This window comes from Triplophysa dalaica, chromosome 17, assembly GCF_015846415.1.
Source record: "Triplophysa dalaica isolate WHDGS20190420 chromosome 17, ASM1584641v1, whole genome shotgun sequence".
In the NCBI taxonomy this organism is placed as follows: domain Eukaryota; kingdom Metazoa; phylum Chordata; class Actinopteri; order Cypriniformes; family Nemacheilidae; genus Triplophysa; species Triplophysa dalaica.
In genome coordinates, this window is record NC_079558.1 from 5,518,091 (window position 1) to 5,525,225 (window position 7,135).

Sequence of the window (7,135 nt, forward strand, 5' to 3'; positions counted from 1 at the left end):
CTGTTAAAAATATAAGTTTTCATCATCACGATATGGCCTCTCTGCATGTCTGCACGTCTCAATTTCAGCTAAGGACAGGAGGCGGGACAAGTTAAAGATTTTCGATATCTACGGATTCACATTTTACGCGCGAGCGTTTTCAGTCTCCTCGCGCAGCTGTTATCTGCTTCATGTGTGTTGCACGCTCACGTAGTTTTGTCCAGTTTCTAACGCCATACATGAGTCTTCAACGGCCGGTCCGATGCAGCAGAAGCGATAGCAGAAATGTTACATCTTCATCGTCTCCCTTCCGATAAATTCAGAATACGCATGAAAGGAGTTGCGTGCAAGTAACGTTCAGTCTCATATATTTCTGACTTCTATTCAAATTTGTTGAAGATGTAAAGCGCTAATTTGACAGGCAAATGACACCACATCGCTTCTGCATTGTAATCTCGGAAAGAACTATTGTACTTGTTTAAAATCACTTAAACGCGCTCTGTGTAGCTTACTGATGGTGCACGTCAAAGTTGCCCCAAAAATGAAGCGGACTCGTTGCATGTTGCTCTCCTTAGTTTGATATGATGCTCTGCAGAAAAAAAAAACATTTTTCGAGTGACAGCCGTTTCTGATCCACAAGAAAGACAACGGAGCTGAGAATTATAAAATAGAGGTGTGTTCTGCAACACACAGAGAAGCCGAAGAAAAAAAATACACTCAATAAAACTGCCTTCTTTTACAACAGAATGCAAAGAATCTGTTCTGATTTCTTTTACATTCAGAGACAACCTCTACATACACTAGAATAGTCTTTGTGCCATTAACCAGGGTCAGTCATCTCCTTAATAAAAAGGTTCAGGACAAGTAAATTGTCCATGCTGCAAATGCCTTAAGATAATCAAACAATCTATATCAATAATAGAAATAATACACAGAAAAGTACGTATGTGCAACAATAACGTGTAATAGTGCTAATGTAATGTCTTTACATTATATACTGTGACCATAAGGGTTGTTTCTATTCAAATAGCTCTGTTAACACATTTAGTATAGATTATTTCTATTAGCTTTCCTGTTGCTCAGTGGTAAGAGCATTGCACGGTTGTGGGTTCGATCCCAGGCGATTGCAAATACCTATGTAAAATGTATAGGATAAAGCAATGTAGGTCGCTTTGGCTAAAGCGTCTGCCAAATGCCTAAAATGTAAATGTAGTATAAGGGGGTCCATGATCCATACATCCTCATCTAATGGGTCCATGCCTTTAAAGATGTTGAAGACCCCTGAACTACACAATGGGCTGAGTTGCTTGCATACCTGGCTGTGAAGTTAGCAAAGGATGTCCCGCCTACCAATTAAAGTAACAATCATCTCCTGATAAAGACTATTTAGTCTTTACAGGCGTGAATTCTAACCTTGCGCAGTAGCCCGAGGGACCTGATTTGTTTGCGCAAATTTAACTTAAGAAACAGAACTTGGTATAGATACTAGGGTATAATATTTGGTGGGAAATATGTTATTTAATTCATATGCTATGTTATTTATTTGTGACCGATTTTAAAGATATTTGTCTTCCCCTATTCAAATAGACAAGACTTTGGTCTCCTTCCTATAACAGCCTGCTTTGCAAATATGGCCGCCTGGTGTGACGACTTCTCTTAATGGACGGAGTCGACGTTGACGTCTCGCAGCAACAGGCCAAAGCGCGTCTTGGTATGTTTTGACTCCCAGCCATGAAACGTTTTCTCCCATCCTCTCCTCAACTCCACATTTCCCTTTTTACAATCGGAAATAGACACACTGAATTAAACTGCACCTTGTCCCATTAATCCAGGTTGTCCTTTTATAATGCGTTCTTGTTAATTCGAGGCACATTTTTCACCATCCTTGTCACTTCGATCTCTTTATAAATCCTCTGAATTATTCATCACAGTGCTATTATATCATTCTTGGATATACAATGTTGTTAGATGTTTCGCTTTTATTGTGCCTATGTACACAGTCAGTGTTCTCATTATAAACGCTGCCTTTTTCGCATAAAAAGAAATGTTCACGGTAACTGCAAATGAATCCCGAAATAGGCCTGGTGATATTGAGCAAGCTTTCAGCCCGTGAAATGCTTTGATTTCATGTCTCAATGACTCATGATCCCTTCATTATAAAGCCGGAGTGTGCTTATTGAAACTGAAAACGCTTTGTGTGCAAACATGTCATGGATTATTGTAGCATACAATAAGTGTTTCGGGCAAAAGGAAGCAAGAGATTTGTATTTTTCATTCAATTTTGTAAAAACAGATCTTTTGGAATAGGGGTGTTAAATAAAGCTGAGTTAACTTAAGTGATGTGGCAGTGCCCTCTAGTGGAATGAACAAGAAGAACACATTCAAGTTAAACTTTAAAGGAAAAAACAAATTATTTTACTTCCCCCACTTTGATTTAAAATGTCCACTATTGGATGTCCTAAGATAAATAGGTTACATTGTAAACGTCAAGTAATGTTTCTTCCATGTTATTTCAACCATGCTTTTTCTTATGTTGGGTCTTATGTAGGCTATCATTCTACATGTAATGTACATAGTATAACAAAAATAGTTTACTAGCACTGTGTGTCTATGTATGTTTATTTACTTCATAGCAAATGTTGATTTCAGATTCGCTTAATAGGACTAGTTGTTATAATCCCACTATTTCAGCGCAGTTGTTGCTGAAAATTAATTGCCCAATAGGATATTTCCCACATTTTATAGAATATGAATAGGGGAAAGGAGGTCTGAGGTTTCACTGGCTTCCTCTGTGTTGGGGGGATATATGATTATAGAAATACATAGCATACTTATCTTTCCTTGCCATTATCAGAGAGACATCTCATGAGTTGTGCATTACAATTTCATCACATCCATTCTCCTGGGTGAGTGATGCCTTTTGGCTTCTTCTTTCTGCACCACCGGACAGTTCTTGATTATCCTCCTCTGACATTAATTTATTTATTTTTTGGAATGATGTCTGAGAAAAATAAACAATGAACTGTTTTACTTAAGTCTAGACATTAACCTTACACTTATACGTTACGAAATGTTAGAATTTGAAGTTATGCAACAATGCCAGCTACTTATAGACACACCTAATCAGAATCTTTATTGCCAAGTGTGCTTGCACACACAAGGAATTTTCGTTGGTGTTGGAAGCTTCTAGTACAGACATTCAACACAATAACAATACAATATAATAAGATTTACAGTCTATAATATGCATATATAAAATCAAAGACAATTGTACCGAAAATGGGGGATAATAAAATATAAGAGACATTGTACAGGCTAGTATATAGTAGAATATACATATTAACAGATTGTATGTACACTTGTGCAATGGATAATGTAGAAAATAGAGGTAATGTTATATACATGTATAAATAAAATGTACATATTATAAGGCACCATAGTGTACACTTTAGGAGTAGTGAAAGTGGAATATTGCTCTTAAGGAGCAGTTAGCTGTTTAGGAGGGAGATCGCCTAGGGGACAAAGCTGCTTCTGTGTCTGGAAGTCATGTTTTTTTGGTACTCTAAAGCGCCAGCCAGAGGGTAACAGTTCAAAATGCGAAGTCTTTCTTGCCCTGTTTTTCACTCTGGAGTCGCACAGGTCCTGAAGTGTGGGCAGGGGAGCACCAATAATCTTCTCACCACTACGAACTGTCCGGACTGTAAAATGAACAGCCCTAAGTTATCTTTCCATTCCAGACTAATTTACTTGGCCAACACACTTTGATGAATGAGCTTTGATCCCATATGTGTTTGTTGTGCTCTCAGCCTTTGGTCTGCCATTTGTGCCGACTACAAACAAATTGCAGAATCATCAATGTCAGGTTGGAAACATACTCAAATGTCAGCCTCGCCTTCAGATGTACGCACCTTAAGCCTGTATTAATATGCACATTTATGAACTGTTTTGAAGCAAAAACTATCTCTTGACCTCTTCAATGACATTGGTGTTGATATATGCACCATCACCATGAGTCTCATAGAGACCAACCCAGTCTCACGGCAGTTCGCGGCATAGACACGAAATTTGGAATCTATTAATGCGTGTTCATGGACACGAATATCTCCATTTTTTTGTGTCAGTGAGCACGTCCTTTTTTTCATGTCCCTCAGCACGACTTTCAATAAACAGACTCTGTGTGTATTTACATTTATAACCTGATATCAAAAGAAGTCCTACATATTTTAGGATGTGGCTGTCTTAGTAACTCCTTACTTCACCCTAAACCCAAAAATCACAGCCGGAAAGGCTAATTTTGCTTAAAACATGAGTTTCGCAAGGTGAAAAATCAACGAAAAATGGCTACCCTAACCCTGCCCCTAAACTTATCATCACATGGGAAAAGTCAAAACATACCAATGAGGAATTCACACGAATGAGCCATTCCCATCAGATTAAGTTTATATTTATTTCTACGTATGAAAGAGACTGCGTTTTATTATACAAGAGATTGAAAGTTGTGCTGAGTGACATGAAAAAAGGGGGACATTCGTGTCAGTAAAGACGGATATATAGATTACCGTTTGTGACAATGTCACAAATTCCCATGAGACTGTATTGTAGAGATCTCTGCTTGCCGATGCTGATTCACAAACTGGGTAACCTAAAATTACAATGTATCACCAAGGAATTCTCATCCTCTTTCTTTCACTTTTAATTTTATAGTCCACAACTTGGAGCTTGTTATTCCAGAGAGGAGCGTTATGTAGGAGAACGTTTTAATGTCTCATGTTTGATAAGCCAACAAATTCTATAAAAAATTTGACACACCAGCTACTGTATATAAATTGTCAGCCATACCTCCTTTGATGTAGCCTAGATAATGCATTCACCCATATGTAAATACCTAAAATAACATGCCAACATTATCAAAATGCATAATTTTTTATACCGTCATTATCCACATTCCAACACGTATTACGGGTTTACAAATATCATTAACATATCAATGTTTGGCTTTCATGTTTTGGAATAAGAAGCTCAGACGACAGCCATAATTGTGTCCTCTGTGACCTCCTCAAAGAAATTTCAATAAAAGACAGAAATTTCAATGAGTCACGTCTATTAATTTGTCTTCTTGAATTAAATCATTTTATGCCATCAGTGACCACAAGTTAAACAGAATCTTTTTAATATCTGATGGCTGATCTGCATTTTCAATCTGGTGAACAAATGAAGATCAGAATTTTAAAATGTAGTCGGGGAACTAGTTTCGGGTGTCATTGTATTTTGGATCGACAGCATTTTTTACTTTGAATCCTGATTCAAGAGTATATGTTCATCTGAGTAAATGGCGGGGTCAAGATTGCTTCAGAATTTAAGCAGATAGCCTAATCTGGTCATGTAAAGCTTTACTGAATATAAACAGGTAACCCAACTACACTTTTGTCATTACAATCTTGTATGACTTTCTTTCTTCTGCAGAACACGAAATGCGTTTTTTTTTTGCCTTTTTCATGCTTTAGACCCATTCACTTCTATTGTAGGGACACAAAAAGCAATGCAAGTCAATAGGTACCACCATTGTTCGGTAACCAACATTCTTCGAAATATCTTCTTTTGTGTTCTGCAGAAGAAAGAAAGTCATTCAGGTTTAAAATGACAAAAGGGTGTGTAAATGGTAACAGAATTTTCATTTTGGGTGAACTATCCCTTACACACATGAATATCAATGCATTAGACAACAACATATCAAAGCAAATGTAATTTCTCTTAAAGAACAAGAGCACAAATTACACACAAATATATTTTAGAAAAATAAGCTTATGTTTCAAAAGATAAAGAAGAGGTATATGTATAAGTAATATGTTGGTGAAAGATAGTGTTCATAGTTAATGTGATGAACTCCATTGGATGTTCCTCAGCAGGAAACGGTTCTAAAGGTAATTGCAAATATATCAAAAGAAAAGTTCTGAGGGAAATCTTAAGCTCCATAAGTTGACGATATGATCTGTAGAATTTTATTTGAATGTCATTTACCACCTTAAGGATTTTGAACATCTCAAGTTTAATTTCACCTAATTTCTCACATTGCTGCACAAAATAAAAATTGTGTTCATCAGAGAAAGATGCTGATAATATCTGCTGTGCACTTTCTTATGTGGGGCCCAAAGGGCTATTTGTGGGAAAGACGAGATGTTCCTGGACTATCGGAAAAGGAGAAAATAATAGAATATTGAAAACGAAGAGACGTTATATTCTGAAATGTGTTCATTAACTGTTTAAAATGATTTAAGACAGATTTTCATTTCCATGACCTCTGGAGTTTAAGTTAAAGTTATACTTCCAAAATTTAGAAGCACTTAAAAACTGCTGCGATATAAATAAAAAATGAATGGATGAGGTTTATATTTTATTGGAGTGATTTACTAAACGTTCAAGTCTTCATTATTTACTTGGAGAGCTACCATAACCACTACCACAAAACGTTTTTGCCACAAAGAACCAGAAAAAGGTTCTTCTGTGGCATCGAGAAGCACCAAGCATCTGATGAGATGTACAGCAGAAAATATTTTATGTCAAATGAGCCCTGTGGTCAGGGATGTACGCCTTATGGTGAAGCTAATTATTTTTAGCTCATGGTTCGGTTTACATTTCTTATTAAGTACCTAAAAGGTCAGCATGCTTGAATTCTAAGAACAGAGAACCCCAGGCAGTGCAGGTTTCTAGAGCAGGACATCCGAATTCATAATCTGAGGTCTTGACAAAAACACATGGAATGTGGAAATTAAAACCGAAATTAGAGGAAAAACATGGACAGAAATGGAGATGCCAAGCAAAAGGCAAAATGTAAACAGGGGAGCAAAAAGGATCAGAGATGTTGCAGAAGCAATAGTACATTCAAGGTAGGCCATAAATGCATATAGATCTATCTTGTGTTAAGTTGCTGACAGAGAACCCAGACAGTAAATAAAACAAGACTTTTTTTAAATAACTGAAAAATTTACGATGGGGCAAAACAGGGACTAAACCGAAAATAAACAAGGTTCACTTCTTCGGGCGGTCAAGGCAGGAACTAGGCGGATAAGGACTCAGGGGAAGAGTCAAAATGAACCAGAACAGGACTGAAAACAAGAGGGCCTTAAATGGGGAAAATTAACGAGGTGTAATTACACTG